This window comes from Camellia sinensis, chromosome 13 (assembly GCF_055761805.1).
Source record: "Camellia sinensis isolate YWXY chromosome 13, ASM5576180v1, whole genome shotgun sequence".
Classification (NCBI taxonomy): Eukaryota; Viridiplantae; Streptophyta; class Magnoliopsida; order Ericales; family Theaceae; genus Camellia; species Camellia sinensis.
Genome location: NC_138973.1, coordinates 100,888,514 through 100,905,238, shown reverse-complemented (window position 1 = coordinate 100,905,238; position 16,725 = coordinate 100,888,514). Strand labels below are relative to the sequence as shown.

The following is a 16,725-nucleotide window of genomic DNA, read 5'->3' as shown; positions in this document are numbered from 1 at the left end:
AAGTGTGAGTTTTGGCTTCCTACTATCTCATTTTTGGGTCATGTGATTAATGAAGAAGGTATCTCGGTTGATCCTAGCAAAATTGAAGCCGTAGTAAATTGGCCGAGGCCGACTAATGTGTCCGAGATTCGTAGTTTTCTGGGTTTGGCAGGTTATTACAGGAAGTTTGTGAAGGATTTCTCAAGGATTGCAATTCCATTGACACAATTGACTAAGAAGGGAACACTGTATGAATGAACTAAAGATCGGGAGTCAGCCTTCCAGGAACTGAAGACGAGGTTAGTTACGGCACCAGTACTCATACTTCCATCAAGTAATGAAGAGTTTCATATCTATAGCGATGCTTCACATAAGGGCTTGGGTTGTGTGTTAATGCAAGGGGGTAAGGTTATAGCTTATGCATCTCGTCAGTTGAAGCTCCATGAGAAGAACTATCCTACCCATGATTTAGAATTGGCGGCCGTGGTATTTGCTCTGAAGATTTGGCGTCACTATTTGTATGGAGCTTCTTGTCAGGTTTTTACAGATCATAAGAGTTTAAAGTACCTATTCACTCAGAAGGAATTGAATTTGAGATAGAGAAGGTGGCTTGAGTTGTTGAAAGACCACGATATGCAAATTCAATATCACCCAGGTAAAGCTAACAGTGTAGCCGATGCTTTGAGCAGAAAGTCAGATGGAAATTTGGCGTGTATGACCATGATAGCAGTAGAGCCGACTATTGTTGATGAGGTAAAGACAAGGCAGATGGAGGATAAATTCTTCAAGAAAGTAGCCGAGGAGATCGTCACAAAGCCGAGATCAGGGTATACCATCGAAAATCAAGTGCTTAAGTTTGAAGGAAGGATGTGCGTGGCCGACATCCCAGAGTTGAAAAGGAGAATTTTGCAGGAAGCTCACGGTTCCAAGTTTGCTGTTCATCCAGGGAACACTAAGATGTATCAGGATGTGAAACAGACGTTTTGGTGGCCAAACATGAAAAGAGAAATAGCCGAATTCGTGTCCCAGTGTTTGCATTGTCAACAAGTAAAAGCAGAACATCAAAGACCGGCAGGACTTCTTCAACCTTTGTCGATTCCTGAGTGGAAATGGGAACACATCTCCAAGGATTTTGTGATTGGTTTGCCAAAGACACCGAAAGGTATGGATTCGATTTGGGTTGTTATTGATAGATTAACTAAGTCAGCACACTTTCTACCTGTTAAGACTACCTACAACGCCGATCAACTTGCCTTGTTATATGTAAACGAGATTGTTAGACTTCATGGAGTGCCGATGTCTATTGTGTCAGACCGAGATCCTAATTTTTTTTCTAGATTTTGGCAGAGTCTGCAGAGGGCTTTCGGAGCCGAGCTGAGGTTTAGTACAGCTTTTCATCCCCAGACGGATGAGAAGACGGAAAGGATAATTCAGACACTTGAAGATATGCTTAGACTTTGTGTATTGGACTTCCTAGGAAGTTGGGGAACACATTTGCCCTTAGTGGAATTCGCTTACAACAACAGTTATCAAGCAAGCATTGGCATGGCGCCATATGAAGCTTTGTACGGAAGAAAGTGTTGGTCGCCGATATGTTGGACCGAAGTTGGAGACAGAGCTCTGCTTGGTCCCGAATTGATTCAAGTAGGGACAGAAAAGATTAAATTTATCCAACAGAGGATTAAGACTGCCTAGAGCCGACAAAAGAGCTACGCCGACCAGAGAAGGAGTGAGTTAGAATTCGAAGTTGGGGATCATGTATTCCTGAAAGTTTCACCAATGAAAGGAGTTTCCAGATTTGGAAAGAAAGGTAAGTTAGCACCTCGTTATATTGGGCCATTTGAAATTCTTGACAAGGTTAACTCCGTTGCCTACAGACTTGCTTTGCTGCCAGATTTAAGCCAAATCCACAATGTGTTTCATGTTTCGATGTTGAGGAAGTACATCTGAGATCCACTACATATAATCGATCATTCTGGGATTACGGTTAATGAGGATTTGGGCTACGAGGAGAAACCAATGAGGATTATTGACAGGCAAGTGAGGCAGTTGAGAAACAAATCGATATCAATGGTAAAGGTCGAATGGAAGGAGCATTATGGCACAGAAGCCACGTGGGAAAAGGAAGAAGATGTGAGAATCCGTTATCCGGAGTTGTTTATAGAGCAAGGTAATTTAAGTTTGGGGACCAAACTTCTTTAAGGGGGGTAGAATGTAGCAACCCTCACCTTACTCTTGTCATACTTGCATACGTTCATGCATGATTTTGTCTTGTTATGCTGTTTTGAAAGTTTTGCCTTGCCTTGTTTTGTTTAAGTGTTGCTTGCGTGATTTTTGTTCTTTGCTCGGCGTTTAGCCGAGGTCATCTTGAGCTTAGTTCACCTTTGAACCTTTGTGCTTAGAACCGTTTTGAAACCCTTTGGTTGATCCCATCTTCACCTCGGGCATATTTGCCGAGATGTTTTGCACTTAGTGATCCTTGTCCTTGGGTAGGTATGGCCTAGACCGAGGTGTGGCACACCCCGGGCAAGGTGTGGCACAACTTAGTCAGGTGTCGTCCTCCCTAGTCGATGTCTTTGTTACCCTGTTGCCGAAGCTTTGACTTGAGCCGATGTCATTACTTGCCGATGTGTCTTACCCGAGCTTGCTGCATACGCTTTGTCATAGACTTGTCTTATCAATCAATCACCTTTTGAGTTGAACCAACCCGATAACACCACGTGTCCGAGCTGATTGTTAAGACAGCCGGCAGACCTTGAAACAAATCATTTTTTTCTCAAATCTCTACCTTTAGAGAGAGAAGCTCTAGAGAGGAGGAGGAGAAGTTCTTCCGTGAGAATAGATCTTCCAAGCTTGATCTTCGAGGTTTGAACCGTTAGATTCAACTTTTGAGGTTAGAATCTTGATCTACTTTGATCGTTGTTATTGATCATCTAGCTGCATTGCATGATCGAATCTGTTTAGCATGTCATGCATCGATTTGAAGTTGGTTTTGGAAGAGAAAAATGGTAATCGTGTGTTCTTGAAGAAAAGTCTCGTTTTGATCCGAAAGTTTGGAACCAAAACCATGTTTTTGTGTTTATTCTTGCATGACCTTCTTGTATGGGTACCCAGGTCCCTGTTTTGAACTCTTGGCATGAAATCTCTGATTTTGTAACAAGTTATGATCTTGTATTCATCTTCTTCATGATCATGTTCATCATGTCCTTCATGCTCTTCAAAGGGAAACCCAGGCTTTCCCGACTTTGCTTTTGAATGAGGCCATCGGGACCACACCTCGGCAAGGAGGTGTGGGACCTCGGCAAAGACCTGGTTGGTACCCAGTGTGTTTCCGTGACACGGGAGTAGTGTTTAAACTCCCAGCATGTTTTGCTTTGTTACTGACTTGGATCTGGCGAGAATGCCGAGATCATTCGCATGCATGAAAAGCTTGTTTTGAGAATGTGATTTGCCGTGTGACTGTAGGACCTTGATCTTTGCTTTGAGCCTGCACCTGAAGAACTAGGTGAGTGGTGCTTTTAATAAAGCTATGTTATACTGTTTTGATAAATCTTGCTTTGCTTTGTCTTGATAAAAGTATTTGTTAAGCATGAATGAATAGCCCTGTTTCGATGTATCAAGTATAAGCTTTGTTTTGATGTCATTCTTGAAAAGTCCCTTGTACTGGAGGACTCTAAACTTTCGCAGTACCAAGTGTAAAAGTCCCTTGTGCTGGAGGACTCTAAACTTTCGCAGCACTAAGTATAAAAGGATACGGTCCTTTCTTGGAAAGATTTCGCAGTACCACGTATAAGAGGATACGGTCCTCTCTTGGAAAGACTATTGTGTTAAAACGGGCTACGGGCCTAAGTAACACAAGACCATCTTGTTAAAAGGGGCTACGGGCTTAAGTAACACAAGTCCCTTGTGCTGGAGGGCTATAAACTTTCGCAGTACCTTGACTAATCGATTACGGATCGTGCAGTCCTTGTTTTGCCACTGACGGTTTACTGCGTGGACTTCTTTGTTTTGATAAAGTTTTGATGTGTTTTGCCGATGTCAGTAAGCATCCCTTGAGACTTGTAAGACTTGATAGATGAATATGGTTCATCCCTTGTTTTGTTAGAGTTTTGATGTGTTTTGCCGATGTCAGTAAGCATCCCTTGAGACTTGTAAGACTTGATAGATGAATACGGTTCATCCCTTGTTTTGATAAAGCTTTGATGTGTTTTGCTCTGGAAGAATCTCGGCTAATATTCGTATGGTTTTGGCATGCTTTGTTTTGAAGGACTTCGGCTATATTCATGCAAAACCTTTATTATTAGTACCATTCACTGAGTATCCAAGCTCACCCTCTCTATATATATATGTAGGTGATGAGCAGGACGTCGGCGACGCCTAGATGTGTTTTTGAAAGCTTGTTTTGGATCTATGATTATGTCGGCTTTGTTTTGTATTCACGTCGGCAATGTTATTTCTCTTACGTCGGCGAATCTTGAAAATCATGCTTCTTGGCTTGTATTCACTGTATTTTGTATATGACGGCTCGAGAAGCCTTTTGATCAAGATGTAATACGTATTTTACTTTATTGTATTCAAGTTGTAAAGATGTATGCCATATCATTGGACTTATGCACAGCTCTTATGGACTACTTGTATTTTGATTTATTGCTTCCGCATTTGTGAGCCCCTATATCCATACTCTGATTATGTTAAACTTTTGAAAGTTGGCCTTCGGTAATTACGGATTACTGGCCATCACGGCACCAAACTACTAGGGGCGGTTTGGGGTCGTGACACTGGTGGCTCGATTGACCACACTTAAAGAAAGTGATCCCTCCCCGACCATCTCTCCTAGAACCTGAACTTGGTACTAGGAAAGTGGACCTAGACTGTGCTCCCTAGGACTACTATGGATTGGAACCCCTCTACCTCTTGCTATCCTGAATCTCTCCCTAAACCTCCTAACTCCTCTGCCTCGAGCCCCTCATTCTGTCTTCCTCAGTCTGAATCACGGTCCCTAAGTGAGCTACCACCTCCACAAGACAACCATAATCCCTAATAATGGACATGGTCACATTGGAAAGGAAAGTGATCGTCAACCTCTTCTCAAACTCCAAACAACGACGTTCCTCCTTTGCCACAAGTTCCCGTGCAAACCTCAATAAACTGGTAAAGACAACCTCAAACTCAGCCACCGGTGTGTTAAACTACTTGAGCTTCAAAAACTGCTCCCTCAACTACTCTCTAATAGTGAGAGGCAAAAATTTGTCCTAGAAGGTATTGACAAAAGCCTTCCAAGTCACCTCAATGCGCACATGCACATACTTCCACCACTGAACTGCATCTCTCTTTAGTTAGAAGGATGCTATGGTCACTCTCAGTCGATCGTGCTCGATACGAAGCATCTCAAACGTCTTCACCATCTACTCTCAACTACATGGGCTTGGACTTGATTCTCAGCTTTGAGAATGTCCATAGATTCCCACAAAGCTCCGGCCATTTCATGATCCAAAGTGCCCATGGCCTGCTGACCAACTGGTTTAGCTGCATTGGCCTGACCAACCCCTTCCTCCTGTGTTGGAACATCATTTGGTAATGGCACTTCCTGCCGTCTAGGCCTGCCACGTCTACCACCACCACGTCCATGTTCTAACAGCCTAATGAAGATAACATGAAATTAGCATATTTATAAATGTGCCGAAACTAACTCACTAGCGTCCTAATATGGTGGACCATAATTAATTCACTCCACATAACCACGTAGTTACATAAACACATACGAAGTTTCTTTGTAGATAACGATCATCTCGTGACGTTGGCAGTGCTCCACTTAGAAATAGTAGTGATTAAATGCTCTTCTAACAGGACTTCTAGAAACTCATAAACTCCATCAATATCTTACAAATTAAATTCCATACCCACTTAGTCACATAAGCATGTTATCACATAGCATACCAGGTTATTCATCTCATCTAGCAAGGGAACCCATTGTGGTAATAACCACTTCTCACGGTCCCAAAGTATTCAAACCCAGTAGCTCTAATACCAAGTTGTAATACCCCTAAAACATAATAATAAAACCATCTCACAAGATTTACCAATTAATAATACATTTTAGAATATAATATCTTTACATCCATATGATCCAGTTGTACAAAAGATGGCACAAGCAACTATATATTCAAAAGCCCTAACCCTGAATCTATAGCCTGTGTCATAAGAAAAAGATGTGAAACAAGAGTTAAACAGATAAATGAATGCCTTAATGGCTACAACTTTCCAAGTCGATGCTTGGTTACAACAACAGTGAGTTTGAAACTTAATACAAATAATGCCCTTGCCTTGTACAAAAATAATTACAACAATAACAAAAGAAGCTCTTGGCTCTAAGTCCTCCCAAGCTACGGCCTTGGCGAAGACATATCATTAGCACCTGAAAATGGCCTTCTACATAGAGTAAGCCAAAGCCCGGTAAAGAAACTCTATCACAATGTATAAATCTTAACAAAGCTATAAGGTGGATGCATAGGCAATGCTCGTGCCAAAACATTTAATATCTCTTTCCAAAAACCATGTAATGCCAGGTTTATATCACAATTCATTAAATCATTTCCTTTACAATAGAAAACAGGACAATGGATATAACACTAGGAATCTCTAGGATGTATCTGCAAGTATGCTACAAGCACTACCTATTGTCATTTTTGTCGATATTAACCGGAAGGCTTGGCACCTATCCCCGCGGGTTTTTGGACTTTCATCAAGGACACACAGGCCAACATAATACCACAACTACACTCTTATCTAGATTCACCAAGGTATTGACCCATTTTTCTCAAAACAATAAACATTTTCAAAGTGTTAAATATGTTACAATGCTCGATGCAAATGGATGATAAATTAATTTCAATTCACCTAATTCTCATCCAATCTCTACAACAATCATAGTTATCCTCCACCGATAGCCCAAAATAGATATCTCTAAACAGATAGATAATTTTCAATAAAGATATACTTTCCAAAATCTCAAGATATACTTTCCAACTCTACTATGATTACCATCATCATTCCAATTCCATAAAACCCACATCATTTCCATTTTCCCTTTACAAAATCAAATATTCACATTTTAGGGAAAAATCCCATTTTCTTTATAAATCAATTCTAAGGATAAAAATACGTCATTTTACCATAACTCAACCACATTGAAAATTTCACAACCATTTTTAAGAACCCATTTGAAAATCCCTCTTTTGATTTCAAACAAAAACCCTAGATTTGTTCAAAAATTCCCAATATCAAGATTTCCTTAAAAAGGCAAATAACCAAGTTAAAAATCATACTAAAGTGTGGAGAAATCCCTACCTCAAAGCTAGAAGACGAGAGAGAGAGAGAGAGAGAGAGAGAGAGAGACAGAGAATGGAGAAACCCCGAGAAAGACGAAAACTAACTTTACTCTGACTAGAATGAAGCTCTAGGTGAGTTCTAGCTTTTTAAAAAAGGGGCTAAGGTATAGAGATTAATAGATTGAGAGTATTTGGAGGTTGAAGGTGAGTTCTAGAGTGAGAAGGTCTAGATTTAAGGTTTTGAAATATTCAGAGAGAGAGAGAGAGATATGAAAAAGTGACTCACAAAGTGACTTTAACGGATTGATATACGTACAGACTGCTCGAGTGACCAGATACAAAACGAGAGACTGCTCGAGCGAACAAAATACCGTTCGAGCGAAGAACACTAACCTCCTAGTACTTTTGCAGACCTGCAAAAGTACTGAGAGTTCCAAAAGACCGCTCGAGCACAAGGACCGCTCAAGCCAAGGCTGTTTGAGTGCAAGAAACACTGCTCGAATGAAGAATGCCATAGTCCCAGTAGTTTTGGAGACCGTTCGCTCAAGCGAACAAGCCAAAATCTAGCAGCAATAGTTTTGAAAAACTAACTCCCAACCTATTTCAAACATAACCAAGACACTCCAATAATCTATCTCAACAAGGAATAAAATTAAATAAGACATGAACAACCAGCAAGACAAGAAATCTCATATCCAAAACAATGAACGGATCAGGTTTAAACCAAAATCGTTATACAGTAACTGGTTTTGAGTCCCATGTTTTCTTACAAGTCATTTGTGCCTATTTAGTCGCATGTGTCAAGTTTCATTCATATCCGACACCGTTTGACCATTTTAGTGCGTCAACCGGCTCAAAAAAGAATTTATAAAGGATAAGTTTTCACAAATGGAAATTAGGTTGTAGATTCAAAACCGGGAATTAATTTCAAGTCCCATCTTATCCACAAAGTCATTTGTCCCTAGTTAGTCGTGTATGTCAAGTTTTGTTCACATCTAACATCGTTTGACCATTTTAGCGCATTAACCAGCTCAAAAAAGAATTTCTGAAGGACAAGTTTTTACAAACGGGGATTAGGCTCTAGATTCAAAATCAAAAACCGATTTCAAGTCCCATTTTTTGTACAAATCACTTGTGCCCAGTTAGTTGTGTGTGTGTGAAGTTTCAGTCACATCGAGTGCCGTTTGACCATTTTAGTGCATCAACCGGCTCAAAAAAGAATTTCTAAAGGACAAGTTTTTACAAATGGGAATTATGCTCTAGATTCAAAATCGGGAACCAGTTTCAAGTCTTGTCTTTTCCTACAAGCCATTTGTTCCTAGTTAGTCGTGTGTGTTATGTTCCGTTGACATCCAACGCCGTTTGACCCTTTAAACTGTTACAAATAGATTCAACATACATCATGTATCTAACAACACAAAAGTTGGCATGTCTTATGACTGTCAGAACTTAAAAACAAAAAGATATGTTATATAAAACAAATTTTAATATGGCCCCTACAAAGAGTAAGATATATGTTATTTCCTCCAAACAACAAATAGAAAACATATATATATATATACATATATATTTATCAATTAAGATTAATTTCAATTTTATCCCTTACACTATCAATTTCATCTATTTGGTCCCTAAAGTTTCTGACATTTATCATATAACCCAATTGGAGACAATTTGATTTTGTCCAAATCACTAATAGTGAAACCTAACCAAATACAGAAAAAGGTAAATTTGCAATTTCGACAACCTGAATCATACAACCAAACACCCATGTTTTTACTCGCACTATATATGACAACTTACTTGAAAAAGAGTTTCTAAAGGACAAGTTTTCATAAATGATAAGTTTTCAAAGTGTTTGAAAGTTTTACATCATCATCTAATGGTGGTGGATGTGGGTTCTCAGCGACCTGAGAATCCTTACATTCACGGTGGCCACTCGATGTGTAACAACTCCAACCCATGATTAACGTTAATTCATGTTTAATTATGCCTAATGGGTAATTAAAGTGAAATTTTGCATCATATGTTACCTTATTTGTGTTTATATCTATTTAACGTAGAAAGATCTGTTTATGTTTTTGTTTCAGTTTGCGAAATGAAGGCCTTATCGGCATCCGATTTAGAAATTGACTTGATTTATGTGTTATTTGGGATTTATAGAATTTTGTGGTAGGTTTAATTGAAATTCGATTCAGAACGATTAAATTAGAATAAAATAATTCCAAATGATTAGTCTCAGCAAGAATTCATGAAGCTTCACTAATTAGCCTATGTAAGGCCACTACCAAGCTCGAGACTCCCTTTTTCCTCACTCATTTTGGGCTCAAACGTGTGGAAGGAGAGAGAGAGAGAGAGAGAGATTGAAGCCAACATTAAAGGAGGAAGAGAATTAAGAAGGAAATATGGGAGATTAAAGAGAATTGAGGGAGTTTAGCTCCAACACTTGCTAACTCACGGCTTAAGGTAGGAAATTCAACTCTTCAATTATGAATTTGAATTACTTGGTGTAAGAATTCAAGAGAATTAGAAGATTAAGCATAAGAATCAAGCTAAAATTTGAGAATTGTAACTCATACCATGCATGCATGCATGCATAATTCCTTCTATTTTGAGTCTAATGGTTAAGGATTTTCACATGCATGTACTAAGTCTACCATAGTCTTGTAATTTCATCATGTTTTCCATCAAATTACCTTAGTTGATTATGTTTTGGAAGCTATGAGTTCAAATGAATACATGCATGTCATATGTATAGCATGTTCTTATATTTCAAGTTGAATTTTTGCACAATTGACTAACTTTTGGACCTTGATTTCATGAAATGAACTTCAAACCATGATGTTTTACAAGTTCTTAGATATTTTCCAGAATTGTTGTCCAAGAAAATGAATTTTGAGGTGTGGAATTTGAGTTTGGAGCTTGGGGGTGCAATCTGGAAATTCTAAATTCTGCACTCCCGCTCGAGCGTGAGATTCTACGCTCGAGCAGCCACCTTTGTTTTTGCATCTCCGCTCGAACTACCAGAAGCTTGCTCGAGCGTGAAATATATGCCTCAGAAGTTTCATGTTTTTGCAAACTGCTCGAGCATCAAGAGTTGCACTTGAGCAGGGACATGAGTCTCACGCTCGAGCAACCATCGAGTGTCCGTTGAACGTGAAAATCACATATCCAACACTTTTTAAAATTTACAAAATGCTCGAGTGTGGGAAGTTGTGCTCGAGCATGCCCTCATACATTGCATGTCTGCTCGAGCGGAGAAAGTTCTGCTCGAGCGGGGACCGTGTTTTTAGAAATTTGACCAAGTGTTTTCCAATGCATTTTAGCATCCTCATTGCATCCTAGGCATTCCTAAGCCAAAATTAAGACATAGTAATGAGGGTAAAATGTAGAAACACACTAAGAATGGAACGTAATGAGTCAAATATATTCCAACATGTGTTTCAAATGTTTATTTGTTATGTGTTGATGCAGATCACGTGCCATAAATCGTTTGATTAGTCTGCTCTATTTGTCTGCACCCGAAGTGATCTGTGATTAATAACTTAGTAAAGCTATGTTCAACTTTATTTATTTTCTGTATGATAAAATAAGATCTGTTTTTCGAAATGTTATGTTCTGTACAATGAATGGTTGTCCAATTTCTGACAACGTATTCGTGGCATCCTTAGCATCATGTGATATCTGTTAACTGTTACTCGATATCGGAGGTTCCATTATGGAACTTATTATGTCTGCACTCTATTAACCGTACCGGAGGCTCCATCATGGAGCTCAGCATATTTGTCATCTGTTACCCAGATTCAGAGGTTCCTTTATGGAACTGGTTACTCATAACCACCATATGTTCTGCATCTATTCTGTATCTGCTCTGTTAGTGCTAATGAATGTACCACATATGATTAAGCTTGAACTCTGATTTCTGTATATGATTTGAACAAGAATATGAATCTAAATATGATTTTTGAATCTGGTATGGACATCATTCATTAAAATCCCTTACTCTATTATTATTCACTTGGCTTCCGTTTGCTATTTATATTATGTATGTAGGTGATTAGACACGTGACCAGGCTCAGAGTTAAGGACCTGGCGTCTCAATTTTTTGTTAGCTAACCTTTGTGCCTCTTGAGGAGGTTCCGGATTAAGTCAAGTTTAGTGGCTGTTTTTGTGAATGTATTTCTTTTTAATTATGGCCAAATTTTTTGATAATATGTTCATGGAGTGATGTGTAAATACTGTATCTTTTGACGCCACTCGCTAGTTTACAAAAGTTTTAAATTATCTGTTCAGAGCTCAATGGGCTACATATATTTTGTATATTTGCTTCCGCAGCCCCTAACTATATGTTATTCTGTTTAGAGGCCTTTTGTAATCTAGGGATTACTGGCCGGTTACGATCCTAAACCTATAGGGGCAGGTTTAGGTTGTGACATGATGCATCTAATACCTATGATATTCATGGTATAATTTTCTAATCGTATGTATATTCAATGATAGAATTATGCTAAAATTAGATATTTATAAAACATAATTTATGCCAAACTTGTCTATTGTGATTTGTACTCCCTCCTTGGGACACAATAGCCAACATTTTAGCTCTCATTTGTTGCATGTGATTCAAAAGCTCTACTGGCATCTCCTCCCTAAACTCCTCTCTAATCTTATCCCGTAACTCTTCCCTCAACTCTGTACGAACCTGCTTGGTAATCCAATGTTTGTATTTGTTTAAAAAGCCATTTGAAATAAAGTGCTCTATAGTATCTCGGACAAAATGATAGCAATTCTCGTAATTCTTACACGGGCAACAAATCATCGAACCTCTAGCCCTATTGGTGTATGAAAACACTAAAAATTGGTTGATCTCATTCATGTATTCCCTCGACATCCTATTTGGAAAATCAATCCAACTCTTGTCCATTTTGTGTACTTCTCCCAAACATATATTCTATACACATTAACATGCATATTAATTAACCATCACAACAACTCTAAATATTTCGTACATGTTCATGCATCGTGATGCCTATCCTATATGATAATTACATACAAATGAACAAACAATCCTTGAAGCCAAAAGCAACTTGAAAACAATTTGGACATTCAAATACTTTCATAACACAGTAATAGTTTTCTTATTTGCATAAATAAAATATCATATTTAGAATGGAGATCAAACCATAATCACAACATAAATGGCAATAAGAGGGCTTCCAAAAGGTAAATTAAAAATACACGAAGAGCCTCATTTCTTTAGGTTATGAAACCTGATAGCAAGGCTTTTATGCCTAATATCTGATCTTTTTCTAATTACCACTCCTTAAGCCAAATGGAAGCATTCTTATAAGCTCTCTAAAAAAACATTGATTCTTGTAAGAAGTTGTCACTCCATTACTTTGACACATTACCTTAGAGCTACAAGGGATAGCAAGGATGCAAATCATTTTTTTTTTTTATTCCTTAATAAGTGATTGAATTCTATATATATTCTAATAGATATCAGAAACATGAAATTTAATTGACACCTTATTGCCAATATAAGAAACTGAGAAAGATAATATCAAAGCATCAACAAATGCAAGAAATTCCCTAAATTCCATCACAAACTAGAGGTTGATGAACTTAATCTAGTCAAATATTAGCACAAAAATGATCACATCAAAACCTAACAACCCTAATACAAGAATTAGAGTAACAAACAAATAGAGGATTGTAATAGGTCAACCTAAAACTATACTTCTTCTCATCAAACAATCTCACCCACAATCCCAAAGAAGAAAAGGAAAAAGAAAAAAAAAAGTTAAATAAAGCAATTTCTGGCAAACAACAAAGAATCAAATTTGATTGAATAAACAAAATTGGAAATACACAAGCATAAGCACATAGAAACATATACATACACACAAACACAGAGGGAGAGAGAGATGGAGAGTTGACCTAGGGCTTCAACAACAAGGACCGACTTTGAATCGATCAAACAAGGGTTCTCCCCAATTTGTGAAATAGAAAAACCTAATGAGCAATTCCATCGATCAAACTGTTTTGAACTTCATTTTCTCTCCTATTTAAATAAGCTTTAAAATTTGTAGAATATAGTTTAACATCAAGGATAATAAAAACAATGACATCTAAAAGTAAAAATCTTTCGAATTCTTTCATTAAACCTTATTTTACTCCATGTTTTATACTTTAACCAACAAAAACTTCATTAAACAAAATCTAACTGGTTATCTTCATTGTTTGGTTTTTATAAGGCCAAGCCATCGTAGAGGCGCTTCAATTCAGTTAAAGATTCTTATTGTCAAATAATTTTTCCCTTTTTTGGGTAAGAATTATGTGTTTAATAAAGAACAAGAAGGTGTGACTAATCTGTGAGCAATTAACAAGTGAAAATAAATCAAACCCATGTATGACTTGATGGGTATTGCCCAAAATCATCATAAACATCACTACACAAACCACAATATTTTCAAATTTAGTTTAACACCTTTCAAAATTCTCTGAGAAATAATCACAAAAAGGGAAGCAAGTAAATTCTTTACTATTGCAATCATAGCATCAAATTTCAATTCAAATAATCAGAATACATGCGAATACATACATATTCAATGGATTAGGGCTCTGTTTCACCTTTGTTCTTTGAAACTGATTAGGGCTTGGAAACTGATGAGAGAGAAAGGGAAAACGGGGGAAAGGAATCAAACCACTCAAACCCATTTATGACATCAAACCCATAAAACCCAAGAAATTGAACCACTTAAATCAAACCCATTTAAGAAATCAACAAAGATGTCAAACTCAAGAAATCATATATATACATATAAAAGAACGAATGAAGACAGAAGGGACCTCACCGCCGCCTCACCGTAGCCACCGTTGCCTCGCCACTGGAGTTGCCGTCACCCACCCTCCTCTGTATTTGAGTTCGCTTCTCTCTCCTCTCTGTTCGCCTCTCTCTTTGATGGGTTAGGCTTTCTTAGGTAGGGTTTGGTAAGGTTTAAGTTATTGGTATATGTTTACAAAATTTTTATAAATTGGTTTTTGTTTATTTTTAGAAAAACATAAATTACAAACGCGTTTGGTTTGAACAAAATTTTAAAAAAAATTTAAAAACATAAACTAAAAAATATGTTTGTTCAGGCCTAAAATATTTATATTTGTTTTTATCATTTATGACATTGAGATCACACACATTATAATTGAAACAAAAATTAATTAAAAAAATAATTGAAAAAAAAATTTAATTGGGAAAAAATAATTGAAAAGAAAAATTAATTGAAAAAATTTAATCAAAAAAATAATTGAAAAAAAAAATTAATAGGGAAAAAAATGTTTGAAAAAAAATTACTTGAAAAAAAAATTAATTGAAACAAAAATATTGAAAAAAAATAATTGAAAAAAATTATTTGAAAAAAAATTAATTAAAAAAATTTAATTCGGAAAAAAGATATTTGGAAAAAAAATATTAATTGAAAAAAATATTATTTGAAAAAAAAAATTATTTAAAAAAAATTAATTAAAAAAATTTATTTAATAAAATTAATTAAAAAAATTAATTGAAAAAAAAAATATTTGAAAAAAAAATTGAAAACTGAAAACATAAACTAATTTTTTGAGTTTACGTTTTTTTTCTCAAATTTATAAAATGAGACAACCATTTATAAACTAAAAAAAATTATCAAACAAGTTTTTATGACAGTTTTTAAAATTTTTGTAAATATAAACTGAAAACTAAAAGCAGAATGGTTACCAAACAGGCCCTTAACAAATGAGAGAGAAAGGAAAAGAGGAGGAAAGGGATTTTTTTTTTTTTTATAATCAAAATGGCATTGTTTTAGCCAAATTTGAAAATTAAGAGCCCATATTTTATTCATTACCGCTCAATATCTCAAAATTATTGCTTCAAGATTGGTGGTAAAATTATTTCCTCACCAAAAAGTCTTAAAATATTAAAAATTATTAGTGATGAAAATATATTCCTCACTAAATAGTATCAAAATATTAAAAATCATTAGTGACGAAAATATATTACTCATTAATAATTTTATAATTGGTGACAAAATTATTTTCGTCTACTTCTCTGTCATATGGAGGAAATCTCCACAAAGAAACAAAGAAAGAAAGGAAAGGAAACACAAAAACAAAATGAAAAGGATTTGCATGAGATAGCCCAAAATAAAAGAAGAAAAGAAAAGAAAAGAAGATTTGGACTTTGAACTTTAATTATCTTCCAACATTTTTATTTACATAATAATATAAATATAGATAGGTAATAGATAGATTAAAATTAATTATAAATATAGTTATATTTAATTGGACATGGTTTTGTATAGCTATATTTAAACTTCTAAAATTTCTTTTTCAACTTCCTATATCTTTTGGGAAGTGTCAAAAAAGCTAGCTTATTGGCTTATTTGGTCACATCACCTCTTATAACGCCCCAAAATAATTTACATAAAACCCAACTCATAACAGTAAGTCAATTGATCAATAATCGAATATCTTCTATTGATTTTATATTTGATCATTACAGAAGGTGACATATGCAATATATATTCATAAATTCTAGATTCTGAATATATAATTTATGACATCAATACCAGAGTAGAAAGGAAATTAAAATCAAATAAAGAAATGCCCTAATGACTTACAACTTTCCAAGACGATACTTGGTTACAACAAAATTAGTTTCAACTCAATACAAATAAAGCCCAAGACTTAACTTCGAGTCCTCCCAAGCTATGTCCTTGGCGGAGGCATATCATTAGTACCTGAAAGTTGTTTCCCATATAGGGTGAGCCAAACCTAGTAGAAATACTCTAACACAGTATATGAATCTTAACAAAATTATAAGGTAAATGCACAATGCATGCCATTTTCCAAACATTTCTCGTTTTCTATCTCAAAACAATGCAATGTCAGATTATATATCAATTTAGAAAATATAATCTTTTTTATATAGAAAATAGGGCAATGGATACAATACACTGGGAATATCTAGGTACGTATCTGCAAGTAGGCTATACAAACACAACCAAAGCCATTTTACAGGTACTAACCGGAAGGATCGACACCTAACCGCACATGTTTCTGGATTTTCACCGATGACACTCATTTCAACATAATAAAACTACTACCACACCTATAAGCAGATTCACCACAGTATTCACCTATTTTTCTCAAAAACCAATACATTTACAGTGTTTAATATGAAATGATGCTTATTGTACATATGTATGAGAAATTAGTTTCAATTCAACCTAATCCTCATGCAATGTCTACAATAATTAAGACTATCCTCCATCAATAGCTCAAAACATATATTTCTATTCAATAGATAAATTCCAATCAAAATACATTTTCATAAATTCCAATGGAAGTGATAATACATATCTAACTCCACCATCATCATGAACAA

At 36.1% G+C, this 16,725-nt stretch overlaps 1 long non-coding RNA gene across 2 annotated transcripts in view; it reads right to left on the bottom strand.

The window, feature by feature from the left end:
• Nucleotides 1–14,293, bottom strand: part of LOC114256217 (uncharacterized) — a 29,499-nt gene extending 15,206 nt beyond the window's left edge. The window contains exons 1-2 of one of the 2 annotated variants that reach the window (XR_003627112.2): nucleotides 14,162–14,293; nucleotides 6,055–6,394 (exon numbers count right to left, since the gene is read on the bottom strand). This is a non-coding gene — a long non-coding RNA (uncharacterized LOC114256217). Of the gene's footprint in view, nucleotides 1–6,054; nucleotides 6,395–14,161 lie in introns of those variants that run through there. The other variant, XR_014349313.1, reaches the window with a different exon arrangement.
• Between the last annotated feature and the right edge of the window lie 2,432 nt (nucleotides 14,294–16,725).